We start from the raw sequence: 12,081 nt of genomic DNA, 5'->3' as shown, positions 1-12,081 counted from the left end.
TTTTGTATGTAAGTGTGTGAGAAGTGCGACTGTGTGCACCTTTCCCCCCGCGAAAAATGGCAGAAAGATTTGTACGGTGAGATATCGCTTGGGCCCCTCCCTTCCGACGTGTCGGAAGCCGGTGTTGCTCGAAGATATTGGGACACTTTTTGATATTTATCAAATTTAACACATATCTGTGAAAGAATAAGGATCAAAGCTATGATCGGTTAAAGTCTATTTCAATAGAACTTGCTAACTATGTAAACAAACCGCCATATTGAAATTGTCTCTGAATGATGAATTTACTAGTGATGGGCAAGACTCCTACTTACTACTTTACTAATGTCAAACCATATCGAATAATAAAATACCAGAAGTAAAAAAACAAGTAGTTACTTATTTTTAATTTGTTTAATCACGATCAGAAAACAAATTAGTACTTAAGAATGTATTTTATAACCGCGGCGGTAGGTACAGAGCGTGGGTTGGGTAGTGTGTAGCGGGTTTATAACACAAACTGTAGCCACAACACTACCCATCATAGACAATTGTAGAATTTAAAAGAAACAAAACCGTCATTTCAACAGGTCCTAATAACCTAACTTATGAACTCATTTTAAACTTTTAATTAAATATCCAAGATACAGTTATATATTTATGTATTTTACGGAACGGACCGTTTCAATAGTGTATATGTGTATGGTTTCAATGGTATTTGATGAGGTGGTGTGAAAGTTCAAAGTGAAACAGTGATAAAACAAAGTTACGTTGTTTGTTTACATAGTTCGCAAGTTCTATTGAAATAGACTTTAGTTCCAAAGTCAAATGGCGTTGTACAAGTTTTTAACATCTGTCGAAAGATGGCAGTAAATTCACTGTGACTACATAATTTAATTTAAATTATTAATTTACTTTGACAATCCGCCTCTATTTCAAATTCTCTTTGGTAGACGTTTGAAAATTATAGCTGAGAAAAAAAATTATGATATTGTAAATGTCAAAGTCAAATATAGGCATGTCATTAGGTAACTACTGTATGAAGCTATTTTTTGTTGTTCTGCGTTTGGTGAGTCACTACATGAACATAAAGAAACCTTCCAATTTGCACAAAATGTGTTTATTAATTGTTTCAGCCAACAGTTAAATAATTAAAAAATAATTTGCTTTTAGTGCCCTCTATCATGCAATAGCAGCATTGTGATGCACTGGATACAGGAACTAGTTACAGAATTGAGTAAGTTATTCTACTTGACCACAGATGGCGATATAATGAGATAACATTTCTATAACTGGTATATTCGGCGTAATGAAAAAACCGGCCAAGTGCGAGTCGGACTCACGCACGAAGGGTTCCGTACCATTACGCAAAAAACGGCAAAAAAATCACGTTTGTTTTATGGGAGCCCCACTTAAATATTTATTATATTATTCTGTTTTTAGTATTTGTTGTATAGCGGCAACAGAAATACATCAACTGTGAAAATTTCAACTGCCTAGCTATCACGGTTCATGAGATACATACAGCCTGGTGACAGATAGACGGACAGTTAGTAATACCTGATATAAATTAAACCATACTTAAAAAGAAAAAAACCGGTAACTATTTAAAGATGTACGAGTACCTATACCGATCTACCTGGTAAGTAAGGAGTATCATTTTTAAAAAATCCATAGGTCTGGGCATTTTCACTTAAAAGTGTAGCATTTGGGCCATTCTTTGATTTGGTGTAAATGCATGTCGCCCGCGTTTTTCGGTGCTAAACGAAGTTGGATCTTTACCGTGTCTTATACTTATAAGTTGTAAATAAAAAAATAGTAGTACAGGCCGTTTTCCATTTCACGATATCTTAACAAGATCTATGTTTTTTAAGGCTCCAAAGGGTCAAAATGTCACTACCAACGCGTGTCGCCTGACCAGATTTTATCAAAACTCGAGCTAAAAGTCAATTTAAATGTAACTTTATGGCTAGTATTTACTAAGTGCCTAAAACTATATTAGTAAGTACAAGTGGGTGCTACTTGCACATCATATAGCTGTCCAATAGCAGGCTGTGCTGAGATCCTGCCACTGCCACCGCGCGCCTTTCGTCGCCTATTAATCGACAGTGGGAACACACTTCAACATTTGTGCCCGTATATCATCATCATCATCATCTCAGCCATAAGACGTCCACTGCTGAACATAGGCCTCCCCCTTGGACCTCCATACGTGCCGGTTGGAAGCGACCCGCATCCAGCGTCTTCCGGCGACCTTAACAAGATCGTCTGTCCATCTTGTGGGTGGACGTCCTACGCCCGTATATATTTTATTTTTAAATAATAACTCGATTACCGTGGTTTCGTCCAAAAAAATGTGTCAGTTCCGTGTGTCTTATTTCTCGGTAAGTGGAAATCATTTTAATACGAATCCTATTTGATATGATAACTTATTCAAATTATTATGATGTAATTGGAAGAATGTTCTGGAACATTAACTATGTTTAGGGTTATGAGACAAAAATTATAGTTTTATCATTACCGTGGTAGTCATTACCACGGAACCACGGTATTTTTCGACCACGGTAATGACTATTCTTCCACGGTAAGAACATGAAACGCTTTTTTTATTGTTTATGGTCTCTTATTTTAACAAAATTTGCCGAAGGAGAGTTATTTTTTCTTTGTTGTATTTTATTATATACTATAATATTTCACTTAAAGTGAGAAAAATATATAATTATTTATATGGTGAAAATGATAATTTGTCATTACCATGTATTATCGCCATACAAAGTCATCACCAATGACACTTTAAAATTGCGAGGTCCATATCTTCGCAGATAAGTTTCACAGAAAGGGACCAAAACGGTTTTCAACATCCTTGCATCCTAAACATTTGATTATGGTCAAACAAATACCCAAAATAAAGATTTTTTATTTTTTTACCGTGGACCCGCCGATTTACACCAAATCAAAGAATGACCCAAATTACATTTTTTCGGTAATCCATCAACTTATGGGTTATTTCTACTCAGAATCACGAGGACGTAAAAGAAAAAAAATGTATCCCAAAAAAATTTCAGTTTTATAACATTCTTACTTACATTTTGTACGGACTGTTACAAAACTGACACCCAAAAGTATGAAAAACTGGGGACACTTTTTTTCTTTGTCTCATTCAATAGTTCTCGTGATTCTGAGTCTAAATAACCCAAAAGTTGATAGTTTTTCGAAATAAAGTAAATGGTATCATTTTTTCTGAAAACCTCCACCCTCCACCTACTTATTTGCTCATGATTACTACGGTTCTATTGTCTTAGGTACCTATGTACCAAAACTGCGACAAAGAAAATGCATTTCGATAGCCGGAAGGTAGAAACAAACTGCCGTATTCGAACTTCAGGATATTCACAAGAGACGACACGTACTAGATCCATTCTAGATACGTTATAGTTTAGATATCAACTAGTTCTCTTTTGCAGCGCAATTCGGGCAACCAATGTCACTTTTATGTTAGATAGAGTAAGATATCTATTAGATGTGAATTGGATCTCTGTCATATCCTGTGGAAATCGTTCAAGATTATCTCCAGAATCGCGCAAATGTCAAATTTGACAGGTTAGATCATAAGATCTAACCTGTATAAACATATCGTTATCGTATCTTGGTGATGTCTAAAAGATATCTAATAGATGTCAAAGAGTAGAAAGAAAGAAAGCAAATAAGATATTGTAGGAGGAGAAGAAGGAAATTACTTTAAAGAAGGAGATACTCGAACGAGAATTGAGTAAGTATCAGGACTATCAGGTCATGACAGCAAGTGCTGTAGTACCACAGAGAATAGGCACTTGATCAATTTAACACCTGAACTTTTTGCACATTACTCATTTGGACAGGATTACCTGCCACGAACAGTAAACCGAACGTGCACGGTTGTACCAAATGTAAGGGGTTCCGTTCTTATGCCGGCATGCTTTTTGGCACACGTATTGAGGTTATAAATTCAGTTTCTACAATGTAACCCACCGTAATAACACGCAAGAAAGTAGTAGAAGATCGTATCGAATCACACGGCTGCTTACGTTCGACTACCTATATACCTACTTGTATTCGGCAGTTCAAGGTGGTATTGCTCTATTGCTTAAAACGGATAGTGGGCTCAAATAATATTCAGAACTGCTTGACATTTTTAATCTCTTTCCTACATAACATTTTTGAATGATTCACGGTTAGTTTCTAGTGAAACTAGTGACTTATATCGACCGGGATATGAACCGTGATTACCTTTTGTATTGTTTTCGAGCTCCCGATATTTCGACGCAGTTACATGCATCTTGTTCACGGGTAATCACGTTTTATATCCCGGTCGACGATATACTTAAGTCTTTCCTACTTGTCCAGAGTCAACCTCTTTAGAAGGAAAGAGAAGAGTCGTGAAATGTATGGGATGGGATTCTACGACTCTTCTCTTTCCGCACAGACTCTAGCTATTTGCAGGTAAACTCGGGTTGATTCAAATTCCTATCCATTCATATCTATCAAAACTGAATATAACGTGTTTTTTCATAGCCCGAAAACACTACACAAACATTTTCCAACCCCCTCAAACATCCATCGAGTACCTAGTGACGGAACTCCGAACATATTTTCCACCACGTTGAGTACACACCCGACCCATTCATCGACGCAATGAAAATATTACCCTTTATCTTTTTGTTCCCAAACGGTTTAACTGCCGTTCGCCGAATGTGTGTGCACTGACAGAATTCATTTCTGCAACAACTAAAATGGATTCGCACCCGGTGATATGTGAAATCACTTTTTTTTATATCGCCAGTCGTTCTTTTTTGGCAATTTTAATGGATTTTCCGAGTGGAATCCTCTTTATAATTCAATACGTACCCGGAAAGGTTTATGTTATATCTTTTTTATTTACCTACTCGTACACGTACCTAGGCGTAAGGCAGCATTGGCCTTACTTATTTGACAAAATATTCCTGTTGCACATTTTTCCTTAGCAAAATATAAAAAAAACTATATAAATTATACTTAAACCGAAATTAATGTCCGATACAAAAGAAATAAGCACTAAAAACCGGCCAAGTGCGAGTCGGACTCGCACACGAAGGGCAAAATATATCACGTTTGTTGTATGGGAGCCCTACTTACTCGTAAATATTTATTTTATTCTGTTTTTAGTATATGTTGTTATAGCGGCAACAGAAATACATCATCTGTAAAAATTACAACTGCCAAGCTATCACGGCTCATGAGATACAGCCTGGTGACAGACAGACAGACAGACGGACAGACAGACAGACAGACCGACAGCGAAGTCTTAAAGAGGCACCGGAAGCCTTGGTCACGCCGCGATTGTAGAGGACGTCGGATCGATTCCAGCCCTGGACACTGGAGGCCTTGGACCCTTTTTTCCTTTGTATATGACATTTATTTCGGTTTATCATTGGAAAAATTGGAAATGGACGTATTGCGCTTGGAATTGATGTGTAAACCTTATCCGATTTCACAGGTTTTAGTCGTTATCGTAAGTAGTGACGCTTGAAAGGTCCGAAAAAATTGTTCACAACTAAGTATTTTTACAAAATTTCTCTGTCGGTTAACCCGGGGCGTCAAATTAGCCAGGTCACCGCGCGTCAATCGGCCGCGTCTCCAGGGACCGACGCCGCTTTGACGCGCTGACGACTGACAGATTGCCGCGCGATTGCTTTCGACGCGGCACGCGTCTGCCGCTTGCCGTTGTGTGATAAACGTTGATGCTGTGCCAAGATTCGCTTTTGATTCTTAGGGGTTAAACTGCATTGGAAAGTGGAAAGGTATTTTGTTAGCTGAAATGAACCTGTCCGCGAACAGTTTTGTGCGGAGCTCTAAAAACGGGCGGTCGTTGTTTGCGCGGACACGTGAAAGCGACTTGCATTTATGGTTCTTAGCATAACAAGAAGCGTAAATCTCATTTAAGAAATTCGATAGATCAGAATTACGAATGAACTGCTTATAATTATAACATGAATCTAGTCAACGTGGGATTCGAACCCACAACTCTGGATTGCGGGCACAACGAGGAAATCAATAGGTATTGGCCGTAATGTTTAATAAACTGGGTGGGATAAAATCGGAGTAGGTAAGTATGAACAGTAACTTACTCATGTAGTTGTGAGATTTTTATAATTCTACCTAATACCTACGCCACAAGTGCATTCCATTCCATGGCATCAGGATGATTTATTATAAAACATTACTTATTCTTCAAATCTTAGCTACAGTACCTAACCTAAACGGATACCTATTTACCTATTTGGTATTATAGGTACCTACCGAAACCTACCTAGTACATTAAAATGGGTGAATTTAGCGCTTTTAGCAATATGAACGTAGCAAGTTATTAGCATAAATCCCATATGCGACGTGCCCGCCCACTGACAGATGTAGGTATTATGCGCTTTTTAATATGCATTCTGTATGCTAATATTTTTTTGCTTTTCATCGAAGACATTTGCGGTGACATTATAAATTATTTTTTATAAAGTTATAAAAAATCGTGGGCACGCGACATGTACATAAATCACGTTTTATATTGCAGTATTTTTTTGTAAGTAGACATTAATCATATTGTTCCTTTCATTTGAACAAATTAAATATGTTTTTAATTCATATTTTTTTTATAATGTTACTTATTACTTAAATGTGTTTACCAAGACAATTCTCTTTGCCTGACTTACTTACTCATCCGTTTTTCACCACCAACTTAAAGTCCACTAAGGCGGCAAAGCCCGGCCACATACTTATGAGTATTTATATAATACCGAGCATAACTAATTTACCTTGGTAAAATATCCCAATCTTAATTTCGGGATCGCTCACCAGGAGCGTAGCAACTTGTAGGTGGCTGGTTGATTAATCACCACATGAATATGCATGGGTGTTACGCTGGCAGGTGCCCGCACCTTTAAATGATATTAAATGTAGCACGTAGCCACCAACTTAGGTAAGTACCTATATTGTACCTATACAATATACGTACATGCTATTGTTAGCAAAATTGGTATTGTGTATACGCAGTGTTTTGTTTCTGAGGATATAAGTAGATAACTGAAGAAGTGCTTATTTATTATACTCGTATATCGGTCGGTAGAATAAGGAATTTACTGTGAGTTACTTTGGTATATCATATAGGTAAGTAGGTATTTAAATATGTATAGTAAAATATGAAGAGCTACTTATTTAATAAACGACATGCTTGTTGTTGAAAAGTATAAAATTATAGAAATTGACGTTGAAGCAATTTTCAGAAAACATATCTGAGTGATTAAGAAAGGGATTGTTACACAATTTTTGTAACTACTAATATTCACTACTTATGTACCTACCTACGATAATCGTGGAAATAGGGTGTTTTTCTACTTTATCATCTTCTTCAATCTCAAGAATGCACTAGTTTTACGTTATCGACCTACCTGGAAGGTGAAATAGCAGACTATCTTACTTTTCAAGTCTTCCACCCAGAGGGAACACCTAGGTCTTATTGAGATTAACAACTAGTTCCAAAAAACTCATTCTGGCTCACGGTGTTTCAACGTTTTTTTCGAAAACTATTTTATTCTCAAAAAATAAATACCCCCTAATGAAACCAATATGAAAATGAGCGCTGCGACCGCAGGCGCAGCACAGGGCAAACACACAGAATTACCACACGCCCATTATTATTTCTGGTGGCATTACCATCCAAATCGCATCTCCCATAGTGTCTAGGTATTTGCGCACTATTGTACGGCGTTGTGTATAAAATAAACATTTGTTATGGAGGGACACAATATCGCGCTGAATTACCATTAGAATGGAGGCTGATGTATGGCCGGCTCTATACGCTTTTAATGCCTTTGTTATTGTGAAATAAAAATCATTGTGGGTGTAAGATCGTAACGTAAATATTGGAAAATAAGATATCTTTGGGAGTTTTAGCTATTGTTTTAATTATCTGAGTAATATAACTAGGGTTGTAAAAAAAAACGGTTTTTTTTTTTGGGTTGAAAAAAAACATGAAAAAAAACCGTGAAAAAAAACCGTTTTTTTTCTGGAGTAAGTACGTTTTTTTTTTCAAAAGTATGAAAACTCAAAATTTGCAAGGCAGTTAATACTTTTATACGGTTGTTTTACTTGTTTTAGACTTTATGTTAACCATTAAACCAATTTAATTTAACAACTTTGATTAATAACAACATAAATGAAATCTGTAGTGGTAGTTATCGCAATTTACTGTTGGCAACACCAACGCCTCTCGTCGCCGCATCGGGGAATTCAGGGATTCCCCAAAAATTACTTAGTTTTAAGTTACTTATATAAACAAATCACGAAAAACCGTTATTGTGGCATATTTTTGTTCATCTGAAAAAAAACCTAATTTAGAAAAAAAACCATGGTGCCAGGTTTTTTTTCATGTTTTTTTTTTCATAAATTTGAAAAAAAAAACATTTGTTTTTTTTTCTATTTGCAACCCTAAATATAACTGTACGAAAGATCACATTTCTATTTTTGGTCGGTGCCCTATAAAATAAATCTTGAGGCTAATACAAACATTTAGTTTTACCGGATATCAGAATTGTACGTTCGAATTGGCCGCCGTTTCTTGATAAATCTTGGTAAATATTATCGAAAGAATACCTAATTTCGTATTATCCATTTTTAAATTGGTATGTTAATTCATATGTACAGTCGCCATCAGATATATCGGAGCGGCCAAGGTGCTCACAAATATCGGAACACGCCTCTATTGTCAGGGCGTTAGAGCGCGTGTTCAGATATTGTGAACACCTTGGCCGCTCCTATATATCTGATGGCGACTGTACTTATATTGGCAAAGGTAGCCAGCAAAAACATATTTGATCATTTAAATTTTTTGCCAAATATTTCAATACATATATGTCATACAAAACAGAACTATATCTTTAAACTATTACAATAACATGCCTCTTTGAGCAATTAAAATACAATGCAATCGAGTATTTGCTTTACGATGTGAACTGATGAAATCTAAACTGAATTAGTGAGGGCGTTCGTCCGATGACACGGGTTCCAAAGATCCTCACGTTAAATAAATACCAAGGGTTCCGTCCTCGGGGGTCCGACGCGTGGCGGGCGCGTGTGCTGCGTGTGCCGGAAGGTACCCTGTCCCATCTCTAGTTTTGCCGGATAGTATTTTGGCGGGAAAAGAGGGCGTCCATAATTGTACCGGGGACATTACACGCTAATTTTGTCACATTTGCGGATAGATTGATATTCTGCGGTGTGCTGGATTAGTTTAATTTATAGTTTTGTTAGCTTTCTGATTTATTGATATACATATTTAATTTGAATTTAGGTGCGCCTATCATCAACTAAACTATAATTGTTTTTTTAAATCTGTAGGTACTATTAATGATGTAAAAGGTTAACCCATATTTTATTTATTTTATTTTATAATATATATATACCTAATTTATATAGATACTTCTACATCGAGTTTCTTTGTTGTTTTTTTTTAAATATCAGTACTATATTTATCATGTTACATTGAAAGTAAATGAGTATTCAGTTATTCACAAAAAAAACCTCTAATCGCAACGAAATCCAGTCTATCGATCAGTCTGGTAAAGATTTTTAAGTGAGTACAGAGTCCATAAATAATTAAATATGTATAATATGTACATATACCTATGTATACATTTCTTCACCTTAATCCATTGCAATAAGAGATAAAAAAAGAGCGCTAACTAACAGTCAACTGATTGCCAAAACTAAGTATTTAGACATCGCACTGTAACTAATTCCCGACGTAACAATAATACAAGCGATAAATTGAACGCACTATATGTAGCGGAAGTAACGAACTATCGGAGTTTACGGCGCGTGTGATTGCTCCTTAGTGGAACTTTATTGATTGTTCACTAATTAAATTTGTCATTTGAGTAAAGGGCATAAGGAAATGCAAGAGTATTTAAATAAAGACGGTACCCAGTACCGTAATTAAGCGTGAAGCGGAATTCCGCGAAATAAAGCGTAATCTTATGTAGGTATTGTTTTATATTCTATCTATGTATATAATAATATAATACCTTTATACGAGCAATTCTTATTTATTTATTTATATATATATTTCGGGGATCTCGGAAACGGCTCTAACGATTTCGATGACATTTGCTATATGGTGGTTTTCGGGGGTGAAAAATCGATGTAGCTAGGTCTTATCTCTGGAAAAACGCGCATTTTCGAGTTTTTATATGTTTTCCGAGCAAAGCTCGGTCTCCCAGTTATTTATTATTTATTTGTGTTTATTTAGCTAGTGAGTTACATGCATCGTTACTTAGAAACCATTAAGATGCTTTATGTTAGATGGCAATGCGTTTGCTTAGGCACTAAACTTAATTGAGTTTAATTAGTTAGGCGGTTTAATCCTGACAATCATGTTAGCTGAGTATCTACTATTAGATTAGCTTGCAATTACAGTTGTGGGAACTTACTTCGTTGCCTAGGGGGCTATTCATAAATTACGTCATTTTAAATTAGGGGGGGGGGGGGTCTGGACACATCGGATGACGGTAGCATGAAGTAGGAGGAAATGGGGTCATTTGAAGCATGATTATAGGGGGGGGGGGGGGTCAAAAATCGTCAAAAATCGATGACGTAATTTATGGACAGCCCCTAGGTACACACGGACGATCGTAAACTACGAGCGGATCAAATATAATCAATAAAATTTGCAATACTTTGATTATGGCTACTGATAATAAGAAAATAGTCGATTCCTACATAATAAAAAAGTCTATTAAAAAAAATGTGCAGATGCAAAATATAGGTACCTAGGCGTATCTAGGATAATACCTAACATTCTTAAATAAAATATAGCGAGTATCGACTGTCGAACAACGTACATTGCTCAGTAAGAGAAGTAAAGTAGAAATGTTGTTTGTGTTAAATACAAAACAAAATTTATAATATGTGGTGTCAGTCTCATAAACGCCTTTTTTCAACATTCTCATAAAATGACATACATTAAAAACCAAAATCTATTCAATATTGTATACTTAATTTTATAGCCTACAAAATTTGTTTTTTTTTTCGAAGAGTTGGGATAGGAAGAAGCAGGAAGGAGTATTATTGAAGTAATTGTTGACTCAAGGTGACTCGGACGGCAGATTGTTAATTAATTTGGAACCAATCAAATAAACGCTAAACCTTGTTTAGGTCGGCCCTTATTGTAAGATTCATTGACAGACTTAAAACTTGGACCCACTTAGCTGTAGGGTGCGTGCTTATGGCTTACCTACTCAAAAATAATTATATAAGTATTTTTTATTACATTATTAAAGATCCGTTTCAAATCTTACAGTTTAACCTACCATCATCATCACAGGCCTTTTCGTCTATTGCCACAGAATAAATAATAGTACTAGGTACAAAAGACTCACTCTCTAACAAAACGCGTCTGTTACGATCAGCACAGACATGGCCGCTAGGTGGCGACAGCGCCACGCGCGGCTTATGGCTTTCCCCAAAATTGGGGCGGAAAGGATGTACTTTTAGCTATCTGTAGCAAAGCGACGAAATCGCGGAGTGAGCCACGCCTGCTATTGCAGACGATTTAAACATTGCTGTTAAGACAACGAGTTTGGTGACTGTGGAGGCCGATGCGTGAGCAACACGACCCGACCTCCCACGTTTTTGGCAGGAAAGCCTAATAATTAGGTAAATACATACCTAAGTATTTTTTATTAGGTACATTATTAAAGATCCGTTTGAAATCTTACAGTTTAACCTACCATAAGTAACAATAAAACGCGTCGCTAAGAGCGGTATTAACGCAAAGCCTTTATCTTGGCGCCGAGCCCCGCAAAGATGGCCATTGTGAGAACAATAACTGGAATCTGCATAATTTCGGCTCGTTAAGGCAATGGAATGATTAATAATAGGGATCATATAGCCCAGCCCTGACTCATATTGACCACGTCTTAAGAGAAACACTGAGGATATTTTCATTTGTAAATATATATACCTAACTGACGAAGAAGAGAGGGCAATGTGTTTTGAGTGTATTTAAGTTTGACATGTCTATTTAGAACAATCTGTATA

This window comes from Cydia splendana, chromosome 1, assembly GCF_910591565.1.
Source record: "Cydia splendana chromosome 1, ilCydSple1.2, whole genome shotgun sequence".
Lineage (NCBI taxonomy): Eukaryota > Metazoa > Arthropoda > Insecta > Lepidoptera > Tortricidae > Cydia > Cydia splendana.
The sequence above is the reverse complement of the archived record's forward strand: the minus strand, read 5'-3'. Positions refer to the sequence as shown.